The 18,942-nt window shown below is 46.6% G+C and overlaps 1 protein-coding gene across 1 annotated transcript in view; it reads right to left on the bottom strand.

Moving 5' to 3' along the window:
• Positions 1-8,190, bottom strand: part of FGF1 (fibroblast growth factor 1 (acidic)) — an 85,524-nt gene extending 77,334 nt beyond the window's left edge. The window contains exon 1 of the mRNA XM_012645791.1: positions 7,782-8,190. The gene's annotated coding sequence lies outside the window, so the exon portion shown is untranslated. The remainder of the gene's footprint in view (positions 1-7,781) is intronic.
• Between the last annotated feature and the right edge of the window lie 10,752 nt (positions 8,191-18,942).

The following is an 18,942-nucleotide window of genomic DNA, read 5'->3' as shown; positions in this document are numbered from 1 at the left end:
GTAAAACACTGTTTAAGCACACACACACACACACACACACACACGCACGCACGCACGCACACGCACACACATATACCTTTTAGGCAAATATAATCCCTAGCTACTGACATACATTCTCTGCTACCATTGGGTGTTGGAGATGCTACTGTCCAAACACTGGGAAATAATGAATCCTCAGTTCTTTAGGATATTTACTGTAATAATTCCTCCCAGTGTTGAAAATTTTTTAAAATTTCATTTTAACATCCCTGAATTTCTGTATTTATTTCCACTTCTGTGGTGAGTATCTGTATTTATCTTTTAAACATACATTGAGATTTTTTGGAGTCCCAAGACACGATCATGTGACTGCTTTTTGGCCCCACTGTTACTTAGAGTGGGAGGGGACTTTGAGATTACCTAGTCCAAAAGTCTGGCTCAGAATAGCCCCGCAGCTCTGGGCCAGGAAATAGCCAGTGAAAATAATGGCTGTCGAAGCTGCTTATTAAGCATCCACAAGATGCTAGATCCTATGCAGAGTATGTAACAGAAATCCTATCTTCCCTCAAAGCTCTTACAGCACTTTAAAAGCCATTTCTGCTGTGATAAACCTTCTAGGAGAGCCTGCTAGCACTGCAGAGGGTGCTCTGAGAAAGGGAGGAAATGACAGCTTTGGAGGAGCAACAAAAATCCCAGCAGGTTTATCCACAGAGACGTGGGCTTGCCCGGAGCCATCTGCATCTAAAGTGTTGTGGCTGGTGCTGGAGGTGAGATTTTTCCTTCCACGTCCTAAGCGATGGACTCGATACAGAGCACTTAGGCAGCTGCCATTACAGAAATTGGCTCTAAACCTCTTATAAGAGCTTTAGAAGGGCAATAAAGGTGGAATGTGGTGTTTCTGTGGTTTTCCTTATTCTGTGCTCAGTGCCTCTGGCAATCAGACATAAAACTATCAGCTTTTTTACTGCACCAGCATGATTGAATCAACAGGGTTCAAAATGCCCCCAATAAATACATTTTCTTCCTCTCCAGACAGAACATAAGCCCTGGCATCTTGTCCTTGAATCTTGAAACTGACATTCGGTATTTGCTTTAACATTTCCCCTTTATTCCTCCTGTTTACATAAATGATAAGAGTTACACGAAGTGCACACCAGACACACACTGCATTTTCTTTCTAATCTCATTTGACATTGTTCAGGCACAACAAATCCTAATCAGCTGACAGGAGAAATCAGATGCTGCGTGCCACTCTCTCCGCGCAGCAGAGCATTTCCTTCTGTTTATGCCCAATCAGGCAGTTAAATAAAGGGCATTCTGGCCTCACAGTGAGCCAGCTGCCAAGATGACGGAGGGCATTGGGAAAGGCAGCAGACGCTCACAGGAAATTGTATTAGTTGCTCCAGGAGACCTGTCAGCCCCAAACATCACCAGAGCTGCAGGACAGAAACTGGGTCCAATGTCTCGCCCCGACCCCCTGCAGTCCAAGAGCATGAGCTCACCCCAGGTGGTCACCTGGCTCCCCGGCAACTTCAGGAGAAGAGGCTTGGGCAGGGACACACCAGGGGAGATGGGTTTCCCCTCCTCTGAGCCTGGTCACGCATCGTCTATTCCATTTTATGTTGTCCTCAATCCCAGTTTTTAAGTTTTTATTTTAATACGTTTTCTTTAAGTAAAAAGAATACTTTATGCACATGACAAAACTGCACAATGTACAGAAAGATAAAAAATGACCCTCACTCACCCTCTTCTCCCCAAAGATAACCACCATTAACTTTGGACGTGTGGACTCTTTCGGGGGAAAGATGTCTTTGTGCCCCTGACTGTGTGCATGCTTAAAAACAGCCGACGATGCACAACGTTCTGCATCATTGTTTTCCTCTCAATAACAGATCTTTGCACATTGGTCTAGAACACACAAGCACCAGTATTTCTTGCCTGTATTATTGTGATGTCCTCCTAACTGGCCTCCCTACTTCTACCCTTACCCTCTACAGTTCATTTCGGAAGGATCCTGCTAAACGTTAAATCAGATCATGTCCCTATTTGTTGAAAACTGTCTAGTACCTTTCTCTTGCACTAAGAGCAAAAGCTAAGCTTGTTACCACCACCTGCCCCTCCCAGTTCACCCCCTACACACTCCTTGCTCACTGTGCTCCACTCACCCGCTCCTCCTATGAGCCAAGCTTAGTCCTACCTCAGGACCTTTGCACTTGCTCTTCCCTCTGCCCAGAACCTGTGTTTATGTTCTGCCCCTAGATTCTTTGCATGGCTGGCTCTTTCCTGTGATTCCCGTCTCAGCTCCAACCACCTTCTCCCTGACCACCTGTTCTAAATCAGTCCCTATTCACTGTCCTTTACATCCCTCTGAGAACTTACTACTACCTAAAATTATGTTCATAAAATGTTTACTTGTTTTCTGTCTGCCTGTATCATATATGCGGGGATGTATGTTCCAGCAGGGACTTTGATGTCTTTTCACCATTATATACTCAGTACCTAGACCAATGGTTCTCAAGCTTGAGTGTGCATTAGAATCACTCGGGGGCGGGGGACGATTGTTAAAATACAGATTGCTGGGCCCCACCCTCAGAGTTTCTAATTCAATAGGTCTGAGGTGGGCCTACTAAATTCGACTTTGTGTTTCTAACAAGTTTCCAGCTGATGCTGCAGCTGCTGGTCCAGGAATTGCACCACCAGGCTAGACAACGCCTGGAACACGTGGGTGTTGCACAGATATTTGTGACACGAATGCATGACTCTGCACAGAAGGGTCTGCGCCTTCTTTGCAATGGCAGTTTTATTTTCCATTTATCGTTTAGTTATATGTGAGCCTCCTCAAAGTCTTTGTGACAGGTGGGCCCCAAGTTTTGTCAGCTAAAATGAGTTCTCTCCATCGATTTGCCAGCTGGTGATTAAAAACCTAAAGCTTTATAGGCCCAGGGGGAACCGGTGAGAGTCACTCATTTTCTGCCTCAGCAGAACATCAAACCAAAAGGTGGTGCAACTGTCACTTGGCATGTGACAGAGAGCTTCCCCCCCAGGAGTACTCATCACCTGGGTCTCCTCTGCAATGGTTTAACAACCTCCCTGTCCATTCAGACCCAGTCTCGCTGCATCGGCGTGTACACAACTGGTCTACCCGGACCCCGGGCAGGTTTTTTCTGAGTCACAAAACCTCTTGAAAATCTGACAAGATCTATAATCCTATTCCCCAGAAGAATAAATGTGTATGCAACACACAGTAACACATTTTTTTACATTTCATTTCAGGAAGTTACAAGATACCCCAAGCCCATTTTAACCCAGGGTTAAGAACTCCTGGTTTAATAACTGGCTAGCTATTTGGTAAAAGAAACAAACAAATAAAAAGGCCCAGTGTTGATCCCAGTTTATTATTTAAGTTCCTGATGAATCAGAGGTTTAAATGTCAGAAGACAAACCTTAGAGGAAAACATTAGAGGAAAGCATTACAGGAAAACATTAGTTAATAAGATTTATAATCTTAGAGTGGGGAAGACTTTTTGAAGCATGATTTGAAACCCAGAAGTGAAAATAAAACAGTGAAATTGATTCCATAAAACATAAATGATCTGTACAGGAAAGAGGAAGAAAGGTTTTCCTGGTTCAGACTCTATGAATTCCATCTTTCCCATCCACCTTCTTCCCACTGGAACTGAGCAAGTGGCTTGCAGGCAAGCCCCATGGGACAGGACATACCTTATCAGAGCAGACGGGGCGAGACCACATCCTTCAGTACAGCCCCATCACTGGGCTCATTATTTCACTAGCAGTGGTTTGGGTTTTGAAACAACTTTATTGAGATATAATTCACATACCATAGAGTTCACCCACTTAAAGTGTACCATTAAGTGGTTTTGGTATATTCACAAAGTTGTGTGGCTATCTCCACTATAATTTTAGAATATTTTTGTCACTCCCAAAAGAAACCCCATACCCATTAGCAATACTCCCCATTCTCCCCTCCTGCCAAGCCTAGGCAACCACTAATCTGCTTTCTGTCTCTATAGGTTTTCTGCTCTGGCCATTTCTTATAAATGGAATCATACAAGCTGAACACTTTTCCCTTAGGATGATGTCTTCAAGGTTTATCCACGTTGTAGCACATTTCGACATTTCTTTCCTTTTTGTTGCTGAATAATATTTCACGTATGCATATGCCACATTTCATATATTCATTCATCAGCGGACACTTGGGTGGTTTCCTCTGTTTGACTATTATGAATAATGCTGCCATGAATGTTCGTGTGCACGTTTGTATGTGAACGTATGTTTTCATTTCTCTTGGGTCTAGAAGTGTCTTTTTCTCTCTTAAAGATTTACTGAAATAATTTTCATTTATATATATATATATATATATATCCCTCCCACCCCCATCATAACCTCCTGGAGAAGTGAGCAGGCTTGGCTCCTAAAGACCTCAGAGCTCTTACATCCCCCATCCAGGACCTTCTGTGTAATCCTGGGACACGACTCACTGTCACTGTGCCTCAGTTGTGCCATCAGTAGCAGGAAGCCGAGAACACCAGCTCTTTGATCCTCTCATAGGATATTGTGAAGATAAATGAAATGACATTATAGGATTTGCTCTTTTGAAGGGTACGAATGCAGGTGAATGGACTATTGTGCATCAAAGAAACAAGACACACCTGGACCAGGGGTTTGCCAGCATATAGATGCCTACATTAGCCCAGAGGCCAGTGGCTTGATGTGGGGGCACAGATGGGATAAAAAAATAATCATCATTTTCTCAAGATTTTGATTCTCTTTGAGATCAGAATTCATTTGCCTTCCAAATCCTGCCAGCTACCCTCTGAGGGAGGGCCCCCAACCCGGGCACCCTGGCCAGGGGCAGGAGGGCAGGCAGGGCCGTGTGTCGTGACTGGCAGCCAGAGGGGCAAGCTCAAATTCTAAAGCTCACCCTCCAGCTAATGTTTCCCCAAAGACCACCCTGCCTCATTTAATTAAAATGTACCCCACTCTCTTCAGACCCCAGAAGCTCCTCCTTTTGTGAAATCCCTGATCCCTGACCTTCTTGTTGGCTCCCTCACCCCGGGGTAGAATCTAATAAGGAGCCCCCTCCATAGAAGCACTGGAGCCCAGGTGGCAGAAGAGGGGTCTGAAATATCTGCACGTCCTCATTCTCTCTGACCAATCGCCTGTGCCCGCTGATCTTTAAAATCAGGCAGCAAGAAATTCCACTCATAGGCACATAACTGGTGAATGGAATAGGAAACGAGATGGCAGTCATCCTGGGTTACACTCCCAACATCACTACTTGCTAGCTGTATGATCTAAGACAAGTGACTTGATTCTTTGAGACTCAGTTTCCCCATCTGTTAAATGGGATCATAGCAGTTCTTGCCTCCTAGGATCATTGCGAGCATTTCCTGAGATGACACCTATAGGGGCTCCAGCATACATTCCGAGCTCACTGTTTGCTGTAGTTATCACATTCCTTTTTTTTTTCTGAGACAGATTCTCACTCTGTCACCCTGGCTAGAGTGCAGTGGTGTCATCATAGCTCACTGCAACCTCAAACTCCTGGGCTGACGCGATCCTCCTGCCTCAGCCTCCTGAGTAGCTGGGACTACAGGTGCTCACCACCACACCCAGCTAATTTTTCTATTTTTTGTAGAGACAGGGTCTCGCTCTTGCTCGGGCTGGTCTTGAACTCCTGAGCTCAAGCAATCCTCCGACCTTGGCCTCCCAGAGTGCTAGGATTACAGGCGTGAGCCACCGCGTCTGCCCTGTATTACTTCAAAAGTCAGAATTAAAGACCCAAACAATCTATCCATTCCCCTCTAAGCTACTTAGGGAGGCTGGTTTTCTTCTGGTCAATTAATTGGACTCACTTTTCGGGCACTTACTCTGTGTTCGATACCACAGAGAGGGCTGGGGACGAAACTGAATTCTCCCCAGGAATGTAAAATTCATGCTGTGAGAGAAACTAAGATACATGAAATTCTTAGAGAAATGTGTAAACAGTAAACGTCAATCCTGACAGTCAATGCCATCCAGGTTCAGAGAGGGGAGACGGCAGAAGAGTCTAGAAGGGCCAGACAAGGCCTCAGAGGGGAGGCAGCCCCACGGCAGGCCCTTGTGGGGCAAGATGAGTTCACATCAGCAGAGGAGAGGGAGACAGAACTGAGCACCAGGGGGCCCGGGGAAGGGAGACCCCGGTGGGCACAGGCAGTCTGTGGGCCCAGGCAGGGCTGGGCGTGGTGGGTGTGCTGGGCACTGAGCCACAGACAAGCCTCCCGGTATCCTTCCTACTAGCAGGGATCTCTAGAAATGACATGCCATGGGATCTTTTATTCACCTGTGCCACTAATTATTATCCTTCCTGTGAGACTTTCTATCACTAATAAATTTTTGTGGCATGCAGGAGGGAGGAGGGAGGAGGAGTTACGTTGGAGGAGCTTTGACCCTTCATCTAGACCATTGCAAAAAGAGCGACACAGAGTGGCAACCATTGACCTTGGCCACCCTGCATCTAACGCCCGTTCTCCTGGGATGAGCACCTCGATTATCTTTGGGGAACCACCCCTTCATTGCTTTCAGTCCGTGTGGCTTTTGGATGGGAAGGACTCTGCTCCCACGTCAGGGATGGGCACGACACCCACACTGGTGCTGTGAGACATGCCCCTGAGCCTCCAGCTAGAGCTACTGCGAAAGGCAAGCACCTGTTCTTTGCAGGTGGCGATGCTGGTAGGGTGTCAGCGGGAGCTGCTGGCAGCGTCTCGGCGCCACAACGGGCAAATCTTCCTGGAAACAGAACGACACGGGGGATGCAAAGCCAAGGAATGGAAAGAGATTCGAGATGCCCTCATCGGGCACCTGGATCCTGTCATAGCAGAACCTTGGCTTTTTCAAGTTACATGGGCAAAAAACTTCCCTCTTTTTGCCTAAGTCTCTTCAAACTGGGTTTTAGTCTATGGTCACTAAAGCATCCCGACTTATTCGAGTAACTACCTTGTTCCCATGAGGATGTTGTTGAAGTCTCATTAGCGTGGATATCTGTAGTCCATAGCCCAGGGGTGGTCTGTGTGCGGGCTAACTGGCTGCGTGTTCAAGCACTAGTGGCATCTGTATGTGTCCCTAAATAGACACAAGTACACGTGACAGCCTGTACCTCTATCTGTAACAGAGACGCTGGGGGGGAGAAGAAGACTCTGCAAAATTTGCTCTTCCTCTTTGCTTCCAGAGCAATTCTCCCCACACCCCTGATTCTATTCCTCTCATCCTCGACCGAAGGGGATATTTTGCAGGGTTCTGAAGGAGTGAGGGAGAGATGGGGAAGGGAGGTGTTGGGGGAAAGGAGGCTCTGCATATCCCATTTTTGTTTTTTCCTTTTTGCCCAATAGCAGTAACAAAGAATCAGCTGGCATCCTTGTATTTTCTATTTCATGCAGGGCTTTTTAAAACAAAGCATTAACGCTATCGTAATGGGATTTGCCTAATGATTTCCTGGTAAATGTCTTTTTGGATCTCAGCAAAGATAATTCACTTGGTAGGAATCACTTCCTGCTTCCCCACTAAGAACCAGACCTACCCAGTTCTTTCTGGGAGCAAATTGGCCTTTGAATGAGAGAAGGGAGTACAGGAATGTTTTACTCTAGCATGCATCACGTAGACTCAAGCCTGCCACAGACCCAGACCAGGGAGGGAGAAAGAGAAGGCAGCGGGGGTGGGGGAGACGGTTCATGCTGAGCGCAAGCACGAAGCCAAGCGGAGAGTCTGCAGCGCTGTGAGCCCCTTGTGGAGACAGACCCACTCACCTCTTTGCCGTGGCTCTGGGGTGCTTTCTTTCCGGGCAGTGACAGCTCTGAAGCGTCCACACTGTCCAACCGGGACCGCTGCAGGCAGGCTGCGGCAGGAGGAAGGGAGTTCCCATTCACCACCAGGAGGGAGTGTCCTCCAAGAAAAGGAGGCGATGCCCTTACGCCCCTGGAGTGGAGGCTGTGGGATCCACTTGTCCTCTTTCTCCCGCTCCCTCTGTGGTGTGAATGGAGCTCAGCAGAGCCCCAAGAGAAGGGCCGAATGAGACCACACGCCACACCCACCCTGACGGCGCGTTGGCCTCCCAGCCTTGGGGATCCTGGGGAGGGAGGCCGCCCTCTTGGGCCCCTGCAAGCGTGGCTGACGCTGCTGTGCCCACGGAAAGCCCAAGGACAAGCCCTTGCGTATTTATTTCTCTCCTTCTCATGTGATCTTATTTTTGGACTGGACGTGAAAGCTATTTGGGGTCTGGACGGCTGCCAGGTAAAAGGACAATTATCTCATCCAAGTTGTCTCCATGCCTGTCTGAACACGAGTCCCGTTACCTTTCCCTGGGTGAGGCAGAAGGGCAGGGGTGGGTCTTGCTCCGAGCCTTACTTTCAGTACATCCAAGCCATTTGTCCAGCTAACCATTTTTTTTCCCAATTAGTTGATCACCACCCTTTAAGATTTCACAGAGGATAAATGTCATGAAAAAAGTCATTACTTTTATGTCTTTTTTAAGGCAGGTGTTTCTGGGGCTGGTGGTGGTCATGTCGCACGGCCGTCACGCACACCATTTTAGACACAGAGACCCTCTGATCAGCCCGACCCTGGAAGGGGGTGTGCAGGCTCCAACAAAATGCATCAGTTCTGCCTTCCTCCCCGGCTGTTTCTGCTTCTCACTCTTAGGCTTGTAAAACTTAAGACATTGAAATGTTTGATTTTTTTACCCATGATTCTTCCTCTTCAGACGTGAATGGCAAGTTTTGAAACAGTCATGCTTGACAAAATGCCAATTCAGAATCATCATCTTCATCATCACCACTGTTACTTACTGAGCTCTCGGTAAATGCCATTCACATGCTGAACACTTTGCCCGCGTTGTATCATTTAATCTCAACGTCCCTACCACGAGTGTAATATCGCTGCAATTTGACAGCCAGGGAAGCTGAGGTCTGGAAGGTTCCTACCCTAACCTTCAACAAGGTCAGGTGAGATGTGAGCTCCTGTCTGACTCCAGAGTTAGATCTCTTGGCCACTTTGCCCTACTGTCTCCTGAAGATATAAATTGTTGAGCTCTCACTGTCGTTTTCATTTTCGAAGAGGAAGGACAAACCTTATTTTTGATTCAGAACCATGACTTCAATCCTTGATTTATTGCCCAAATTCAGTTTTTGAAAGGAAGAGAAAATAAGGTTTTTGTCTGTTTACAGTCCCAGGCCCTGATTCTTCTAGGTGTAGGATGGAGAGTCTCTGGCCTCCATTCTCACTGGAGTCATTTTCCTAGGAACAATTCACTGCGCAGACACAGCAGGCAGGACTGGGCTGGGCCCTGCCCGGGCAGGACTCGCACAGGGCTGGGCTGCCCTTCCCGCTGCCCTGAGGGAGAGAGTGGGCCCGACAGCTTGTCCAACACTGCCCTCTGCAGGTCACTAGTGTGCATTGCCTCAGGACAGGTGTCTACAAGGCTTTCCAAGGAGCACACCAAAGATTATTTTCAGAGAGTCAGTTTCTAGGTTTTCCGTCTCTTTAGGTACACTTTCCTAAAACTGGTTTGCCTGAGCACGCATCTGTGTTCCCCTGCTGTATGACACGAAAGCACACTTGTCACTCTTCACAAATCTCACTAAAGGTGCCATTGCCCCAAATGTAAAAATCTCTAGGTCCCCAAACTGGCAGCTTCCTTTAATGATTTCATTCATCTTCCTTTAAGGATTATTTAGACATTTTTTAAATTTAACAACGTTGTCTCTTCTATCTCTTGATATTGAGGGACAGAACTGTGGAAGCAAATCAAAATGAATATTAGAAATAATAATAACGGATTCATAGGTACACTTAATGATGTCACAGTTTAATCTTTAAATTCCAATATTTACAATATGCTAGAAGTTATAATCTTGAAACCATATACATTTAATCATGAAAATTAACATATCAATTTTATAATGTGGGCACAGATAACATTGTTTTTAAAAATTGTTTTAGAGGGCACACGAGCAAAAAAAATCCATGAAGACTTGAAGACTGCTGCCCCTTGGGCTGGCTGTTGCTGACTGAGGACAGGTCGTCAACTGTCCATCTGTCCAACACCCATTGAGTCCCCACCATGGCAGGCTTTGTTTGGGGCACTAGAGATTAATATAAAAACAGTGGCAAAACTGACATGTTACATGCCAAATTCTTAGTCATGGCTGCCTCTAGGGAGTTGAGGGAGGGAAACAGATTAATTTAACAGACACTCAGATAAATGTAAGAATTCAACTTTGATAAGCACTACCAAGGAGGGGTGCTTGGTGATTAGAGAATGGATAATGGGGACTGACCTAACTCATGGGGGAGGCATCAGGGAAGGTGGCCCTGGAGAAACAGGATCTAAACCAAAAGTAAGGCATCCAGGAATCTCTATGAAAGGGCTGTGGAAACCCAGGCAGAAAGGCCATTGTAACATGGGAGGAACAGGGAAAAGTATGAATAAGATTGACCTTTTTAGAGTTAGTCGTTTTTAGAAAGGGCCTTTGCCCTTATACCAATCCAATCCCTGTGATAAATCAGTGGTTCTCAATCAGGAGTGATTTTTTCCCCCAGAGGACATTTGAACATTTCTAGAGCCATTTTTAGTGTTTGCAAATGGGGCTGTGCTAGTGGCCTCTAGTGAGTAGAGCCCGGGACGGTCCCCCACAACAAAGAATTTTCTGGCCCTGAAAGTCAACAGTGCCGATGTTGAGAAATCCTGTTATAAATGGCAGGGCAGGCCCAACAAGTGTCTACAGTAGATGTGGATTCTTTCATTTGTTCATTCATTCACTCATTCAACAGATATTTACTGAGTGCCCACTATGTTTGAGACACCATTCTGGGCATAACGGAGGCATACTAGGCACCCCCTAACCAAAATCATTACCTTGAATAGCCTGCCCAGTTACGTTCCTCTGTTACACAGCCTAAAATTTTTACCGCGAGAATGGTGGAATAGTAGCAAAACTGGTCTTATTGTCTGCAGAAGGAAGATATTAAAATGTATGGATATTATTTGCAAGGATGGTCACTGAAGCATTGTTTGAAATAGTGGAAACAGCCTACATGTCAGCAAGGGAATGGTTCGTAATTATGGTGTGAGGGTACCATGGCATGCTAAACTGCTAATAAAATAGAGGCATGTTATCTGTGAGATAACATGGAAAATAACCATGAAGATATTATTAACTGGAAATTTTTTTCAGAATAGCAGGTAGAGTATGACTGATATGATTTGTGCTTTTATTAATAAAAATCGGTTCATGTGTGTGTTTGCATGTGCATGTAGTTGCTGGAGAAATTCTCACCAAATTCTTAATAATGGCTGAAAGCCAGGCCTCTGGCACCAAACTGTTAGCCAAATTGTGAAAGCAAAACAAAGGTTCTTGAAAGAAATTAAAAGTGCTCCTCTAATGAACACATGAATGACAAGAAAGCAAAACAGCCTTATTACTGATACGGAGAAAGTTTGAGTGGTCTGGATAGAAGATCAAACTAGCTTCCACAGTCCCTTAAGCCAAAGCCTAATCCAGAGGAAGGCCCTAACTCTCTTCAAGTCCATGAAGGCTGAGAGAGGTGAGGAAGCGGCAGAAGAAAAGCTGGAAGCTAGCAGAGGTTGGTTCACGAGGTTTAATGTAAGAAGCCGTCTCTATAACATAACAGTGCAAGGTGAAGCAGCAATGCAGGATGCATTAACAGAAGCTACAGCAAGTTATCTAAAAGATCCAGCTGAGATCATTGATGAAGGTGGCTACACCAAACAACAGATTTTCAATGCAGGCAAAACAGCCTTATATTAGAAGGTGCCATGCAGGACTTCCATAGAGAGAAGAAGTCAATGCCTGGCTTCAAATCTTCAAAGGATAGGCTGACTCTCTTGTTTGGGACTAATGCAGCTGGTGACTTTCAGCTGAAGCCAGTGGTGCTCATTTGCAATTCTGAAAATCCTAGGGCCCCTAAGAATTATGTTAAATCTGTTCTGCTTGTGCTCTATAAATGAAATAACAAAACCTGCATGACAGCTCATCTGTTAACAGCATGCTTTACTGAGTATTTTAAACCCACTGTTGAGACCTTCTGCTTAGAAAATAAGATTTCTTTCAAAGTATTACTGCTTAATGACAGTGCACCTGTCACCCAAGAGCTCTCATGGAGATACACAAGGAGATTAATGTTGTTCTGATGCCTGTTAACACAACATCCTGCAGCCCATAGATCAAGAGGTAATTTCAACTTTCAAGTCTTATTATTTAAGAACTATATTTCATACGGCCACAGCTGCCATCGATAGTGACTCCTCTGATGGATCTGGGCAAAGTAAGTTGAAAAACTTCTGGAAAGGATTCATCGTTCTAGATGCCATTCAGAACATTTGTGATTCATAGGAGGAGGTAAAAATATCAACATTAACAGGAGCTGGGAAAAAGTTGATTCCATGCCTCATGGATGACTTTGAGGGGATCAAGACTTCAGTGGAGGAAGTCACTGCAGATGTGGTGGAAACAGCAAGAGAACTAGAATTAGAAGTGGAGCCTGAAGATGTGACTGAATTGCTGTGGTCTCATGAGAAAACTTGAACGGATGAGGAGAGTTGCTTCTTATGGATGAGCAAAGACAGTGGTTTCTTGAGATGGCATCTACTCCTGATGAAGATGCCGCAGACATTGTTGAAATGACAACAAAGAATTTAGAATATTCCATAAAGTTAGTTGATAAAGCAGCGGTGGGGTTTGAGAGGACTGACTCCAATTTTGAAAGAAGTTCTACTTCTACTGCGGGTAAAATGCTATCAAACAGCATCAGCTGCTACAGAGAAATCTTTTGTGAAAGGAAGAGGCAATCGATGTGGCAAACTTCATTATTGTCTTATTTTAAGAAATTGCCACACCCACCCCACCCTTCAGCAGCCACCACCCTGACGAGCCAGCAGCCATCAACATCGAGGCAGGACCCTCCACCACCAAAGATTACTACTCACTGAAGGCTCATATGGTTGTTAGCATTTTTTAGCCGTATTTTTTAATTAAGGCATACACATTTTTTAGACATAATGCTATTGCACTTAATAGACTACAGTATATTATAAACATAACTTTTATATGCACTGGGAAACCAAAAATTTGTGCAACTTGCTTTATTGTGATGTTTGCTTCAGTGCCGTGGTCTGGAACAGATCCTGCACTCTCTCTGAGGGACGCCTGCAGAGGCAGGGGGTGGGCCAGGGGTCCGTGTGTGTGCGCACCTTCTGTGAGTGGTGGGCGCTGGAGTTCACCAGAGAGGCTGAGCCTATTTTTGCCTTGTAGGAATAAGTGCCTCATATTGCCAGATTTTTCAATTTTTTTCAAGAGAAGTGGGAAAGGAAATGCAGGCTTTTAAAATGTGAAATCCCAATTTTCAATGTCAGTTCAAAAAAAAAAATTAACTCTCAACTAGCCAAACAGAATACATCTGGGGTCCACACCCAGCCCACAGGACACCAGTTTAAAATATCCGCACCATAGTCTGTGTTGATGGGAGAAGTGGGGGGAACGGGGGCTTTTGCCATTGAGGTCTAGCCTCCCAGTAGTCCCGGCTGCCTTGAACAGGCACCCCCTCATACAAAACACGGTTTTAAAACCAGTGTATGTCTTTACTGAAATCTCTCAAAAATGTCACAGAGTGGGGCTGAGTTCCATTCCTAACAGCAGTAACATTTCTGAAAACGCCTCTTGTCTCTCCTCCAAATCCTCTTCCTGACAGCCACGCCAACCCCCCTTAATTCAGCTCTTGAATTCCCCCCAAATTCAGCCCATCCCTCGGTCTTGTCTCTCTTATCCTCCCTCCCACCTTCTGATCTGTCCTGCTTTCCCTAGCAGGTAACCCCCTGCCTCCGCTTAGGGGACCCACCAAGCCATCCCACCCCAGTGGGATCGCATAATTCCGAATCCTTTCCCACATTTTCCCATATTCTGCACCAGGAATACTCCAGAAAATAGCCGGCCAAGACCAAATCCTCCTTCCCGGGAAGTAGGGTTGTGGGGAAACGATGCTGTAAATACTCCAAAATATGTATTCTTTTCCATCCCATCAGCTGTGCCATCCGGGATGGGGTGAAGCCTGGACTCCATGTCATTTCAAAGGACATTTTTGGGGTGTTTGGCACCGAGGTGAGTTTTCAGATGTCTGCTGTTTCCTGGTCACTTACCCTCCATCGACAGGACGGGGTCTCCACCCAAATCACCACCGTCCTGCAGAATTGGGAGGGAGAAGCCAGAAAGGAGAGAAACCAAACTCAGACTTTTCCTGATTTGTCTAATAATAGAAAGTTGGCAAAGCATGTCACAGAATAGAAAGTATTTGATAAAAATAGCATCTGCTCAGCTCAGGACTCAAGCCAGACATGCACGGAAATATAATTCATTCCATCGTGAGTGTTTTCCCATGCTAGTGTAACAATTCTGGCTCTCATTAATGAGAGAAGTTTAAAATGCTGCTTTCTGTGACCGAAATGGCTTTCTGTCCCCAGGCCTGATGGGGGAGGAAGTGCCAGCCGACCCGAGGGAAGCCAAGGCTGAGTGGCCGCCTTGGCAGGGGGCGGGGGCGGCTCCGCCATCCTCACGCCCACCCTCGACATGGAGGTGCGGTATCAGGGCCCCTCACACCGGCTTGCGAGAGGGGAGATCTGGGAGGAGGTTCTCCGAACGAGTGGTGTCGCCGACTCACAGGGGCCGTGTGGTGTCATGACTCCCGCGGCCCCCGTGAAAGGCAAAGTAGACAGAGGCTTTCTCACCTCTCAGGCAGCTCCCCAGGGCGTCTGGGTTTTCACGGTCTCCTTCGGCCACCCAGGGCCCTGCAGGTGTCCCCTCGAGTCAGGATGGGGACCCAAGATTGGGCCTTTCCCGGAGCACATCCTGAAACCCAGTGAATTCCTCGCCCTGTGACTGTCGTCTCCCCACCTCCAGCTCTTCCCCACCCCGGCGCCTTATGTCCTGCTCTGGGCGAGCGTCCCCCACGGAAAGCAGAGCTGAGCCAAAGTAACAACAGGTGAGGAGGAGTGAGTGACGCCTGTGAGTGCCCTGGTGTTTTGTTTGTTTAATTGCAGTGAAATACACGTCACATAAAATTGGCCATTTCAACCGTGTTTAAACGTACAGTCCTTTGGCACGAAGTACCTTCACGCTGTCGTGCCACCATCACCACCATCCATCTCCAAAACTTTTTCATCTTCCCACACTGAAACTCTGTACCCACCGAACACAGCTCCCCATCCCCCTCCCTCCAGCCCGGGCAGCCATAATTCTAATTTCTGTCTCTACGAATCTGACTGCCCTAGGGACCTCATATAAGTGGAATCGTATAGTATTTGTCCTTCTGCGACTGGTTTATTTCACTTAGCATAGTCTTCAAGGCTCACCCATGTTGTAGCATGTGTCGGAATTTCCCTCCTGTTTAGGGGTGAGTGACATTCTGTTGTGTATCTGTACCGCACTTTGTTTATCCAATCATCCACTGACGGGCACTTGGGTTGCTGCCACCTTTTGGCCATTGTGAATGATGCCGCAACGAACATGAGTGTTTTTCTAAGACTGATTTGACCGGTTTGTATTTTAACAGGACTCTTTAGGAAGGGAACCCAAATGCAATAGTTCCAGGACCTGAGACAAGCTGGTGAGAGCTATTTTAAGAGGAGGCACACTTAATGTCCCTTGCATCAAACCATGTCACCTGCATATGGGGCTGCTCTGGGACACACATTCTGACATTCTGTATTTTGTATTTCCTCACTGGAAAGGATAAGGAGTTACGTCCAGTGGAGTGAAAATGTTTCTGACTGTGAACAACTCCCAAGCCACTTGGCTCTGGGTATCTTTGATTGTTGCAGGTTACCAGGCAGTGCCAGTGGGAGGCCAGAGGGTGATGTAGTATGGGCAGGCTTTGGTGTCAGACCCGGCACACATGGTCCCTCACCATGGCCTTCAAAACGCTTCCCCAGATGGCTGTTTGGAGTCCTCACCGATTCAGCATCTACCCCCTCCCTGCTCTCCTGTGTCTTCAGCTCTCATTTTTTCCCCCGTCAGCAGTGCAGTGTGCTCAAGCTCAGGCCTCCCCTGGAGGCCTGTCTTCTTGAAGGAATCATCTTCACTCACCGTTTCCACAGCCCCACTCCCACTCACTCCTAGACCCGGTGCTGTCCTGGCACTAGTTCTGATGGGTTCCGACGTGGCCTCATGGTCGGAGCTCCTGATGGGAGCTCAGCCCCCTGTCCCAGTCAAGAGCCCTGCATCCTGTGACATCCTGACTTAAGAGGCAGTTCGTAGACTACCAAGAATATGTATACTTCTTTCTTCCCCATCAAGAGAAGTCCTGTGGTATCTTGGGTACAGTATATAATCTACGGAACCACACCCTTAAAAACTCAGGAACAAGAACAACATTTGCAAATCATCTTGCCTGACAAAGGAGTGCAGAGGTTAGGAGATCAACTTTAGCATCTTATAGACCCTGATATGACGCCCAGCTCTGCCCAGCTGCGTGAACCTGGGCAAGTCCCTTAAGCTCTCTGTGCCTCCTTACCTGGCCTCTAGCGTGGCAGTCATCACAGCACGTCCCTCGCAGGTAGGAGAAAGAGGTAAGCTAATGCACACCAAGTGCTGAGCGCAACACGTGGCTCGTGGAAGCATTCCATAGGGTTGGCACTCATCACTACTTTTTGTCGGTACGTGTTGACCTTGGTATTTAAGTCGGTCTTGATTTTCATAGCTGTAAAATTTGAATTAACAAATGTAGTAGACTATAGGGTTTATTGCAAAATTCTCCTAGAGAATAATTGGTTCCCTAAATGATCAGAAACATTTACTAAGGATAATACAAGAACCTGCAGAGAGAAACACCTTATAGGGGCTAATGAAAAGGCAGAATCGCCAAAGGGGGAGGAACACCTCTAGATGCTGTGAGATAAACCGAAAAGCACGAGAGTGCGAGTGGACGTGTGCGCATCAGCGATTAGCATCGGATAAGACGAAAGATCTCTGTTGTGCATGAACACACACAGACCGTGTTGGAAAACAGCCTCTGGAAAAGCTATTGGAACAAAAATATGATAATAGTCAACACAGTCTGGCCACCAGATGAGGTATTCTACTGTTTGATAAATTTTTTTAAAACTGTAGACTTCATTGTAAAATAAGTAGAAATATTCCAAGGACAGATTGCAGAGTACATGAATAGGTATGTGAGTCCGATAAAATAGCTGAAATGCAGGCAGAAATTGAAGTAAAATTGGCGCATGTTGTTCCCCATGGAAAGGCCAAGAGCAGCCGGGCAGGGGCAGAGGCAGGGCTCAGGGTCCAGACCCCCTTGCGCTGCCCAGCGTGGCAGCCAGCAGCACGTGTGGCTCGTAATGTGGCCAGCGCACGGTTAGATCTGGTATGAGGGTAAAATACACACTAAGTACAGAAACAAAAATGTAAAACATATCAACAATTGTTAAAACAGTGATTTCATTTTAAAAAGTGTTAGCGGAATAACTCACACAAAGTAGGTACTCAAGAAATGTAAGCTATTTTTTCTGTTGTCATTTAAACCCAAAGGGCTGAGAGCTTCTTGTCAGCGTCACATGTAAGGCAATACCCAAACACCTCACAGTCTACCCATGGGAGCGGAAAACATTCCTACCTTTCGGAGCGATGGTTCTCCAGTGAGGGCAATTTCGCCTCCCAGGGCCGTTTGGTGATGTCTGGGACATGTTCGATTACCGAAATCTGGGAGGAGGGGCTGCTACCAGCATCTAGTAGGCAGAAGGCCAGGGGTTCTGGTCAACACCCTACAACGCATAGGACGGGCTCTCCGACAACAGAGAATTACCAGGTCAAAATACCAATAGGGCCCAGGTTCAGACTGCCTGAATGAGAGGCGCTTGATGACTTAGATTTTGACTGATTAATAGTCCAGCTCGATAAGTGGGTGCTAGAAGGAGAATTACACATGTTATCCAAAGGGGCATCCCCCAAGCAGCATCAGCACGACACAGGAAGTTATCAGAAGAGCAGATTCTCAGGCCCCCACCCCAGTCCTGCCGAATCAGAGTCTCTGGGGGTGGAGCCCAGAAATCTACGTCTTCACAAGCCTTCCCGGTGATTCCAACGCTAAAGTCTGAGACCTGCCACTTACTTAGCTGAACTGTCCCTGTTTCCTAGTTGCCAACTCCTGCTCCTTCCAGGCTGGGGCGGTAGGTGGCAGTGAATCCTGTAACGGTAGCGTCACAGCTGCTAAAAGCTGAGACGTTTCCTGCCTGCGGCAACTCAAGTGGTGACATTTGCTGCAAAGAATGTTTGCACTAGACCACAGTTTGTAACACCGGCTTTCTAATATCAGAGAAAACCAAACGTGGTTCAAAGTCATTTTAAGGTCTCTTCTTAATCGCAATGTACTTCAAGGTCTTTGTCCTTGTTTACTTATAACTTGCATTACAAAAGCATATTCTCCAAGAAAGAATTGAGTGAGTATCTGGTTTGGACTATTCTCCCAAGACAGCTTCTCACTCTATGAAATCCCAAAACCATGAGAACAAATCATTTCTGCCATCTTTGGTCACCTTTGGACCAAGTAGTTGACCCATCGCACACTGAAAGGACCCCTGGCCCCTGGTCCACAGGTAGACCATATCTGGCGAATGATGACCATCCCAAGGTTCGGGCAGATAAAATTAGAAGTTTGGCAAACCTTAAGAGCAAGAGCAAGGGTGTTGCTGTTCAGGTAATTGTCCATTTGGGCCACAAGGGGGCACCCTCCACTCAGCCATGGGCGTCTATGGCCCAAGCAAAGGCTCTGCAGGGGCAGGTAAATGACAAGCTAGACAGTAGAGGCAGCTGGGAGGGGACTGCCACTTCTGTACCGTGGTGGAGCGATGTGGCTTTGGGGTTAAACCTCAGCCCTGAACTCTAGAGCCGGTTTCTCAAAGTG

Source organism: Propithecus coquereli, unplaced genomic scaffold (assembly GCF_000956105.1).
Source record: "Propithecus coquereli isolate 6110/MARCELLA unplaced genomic scaffold, Pcoq_1.0 Scaffold236, whole genome shotgun sequence".
Taxonomy (NCBI): domain Eukaryota; kingdom Metazoa; phylum Chordata; class Mammalia; order Primates; family Indriidae; genus Propithecus; species Propithecus coquereli.
This window is presented reverse-complemented; position numbering and strand designations above follow the sequence as displayed.